We start from the raw sequence: 275 nt of genomic DNA, 5'->3' as shown, positions 1-275 counted from the left end.
GGGGGAAAGGGCAGAAAGGGGGGGAAAAGGGAAAAAACCCCGAGGAAGGGTGGGATTGGGGGGGAAAGGGAGAAAAGTTAAAAATGACGGGCCCAAAAATGGGGGAAACGGGAAAAAGAGGGCAAATTTTTTAAAAAGGGGATGAGAATTGAAAAGAGGAAAAAAAGGGAAGAAAGAGAAAAAGAAAAAGGGAAACCAAAAAGGGGGAAAATTTGGGAGAAAGAACCAAAAAGGGGGAAAAAAGAAGGAAGGAAAAAGGGCCAAACCCTGCCTGG

This window comes from Penaeus monodon, chromosome 19, assembly GCF_015228065.2.
Source record: "Penaeus monodon isolate SGIC_2016 chromosome 19, NSTDA_Pmon_1, whole genome shotgun sequence".
Classification (NCBI taxonomy): Eukaryota; Metazoa; Arthropoda; class Malacostraca; order Decapoda; family Penaeidae; genus Penaeus; species Penaeus monodon.
The sequence above is the reverse complement of the archived record's forward strand: the minus strand, read 5'-3'. Positions refer to the sequence as shown.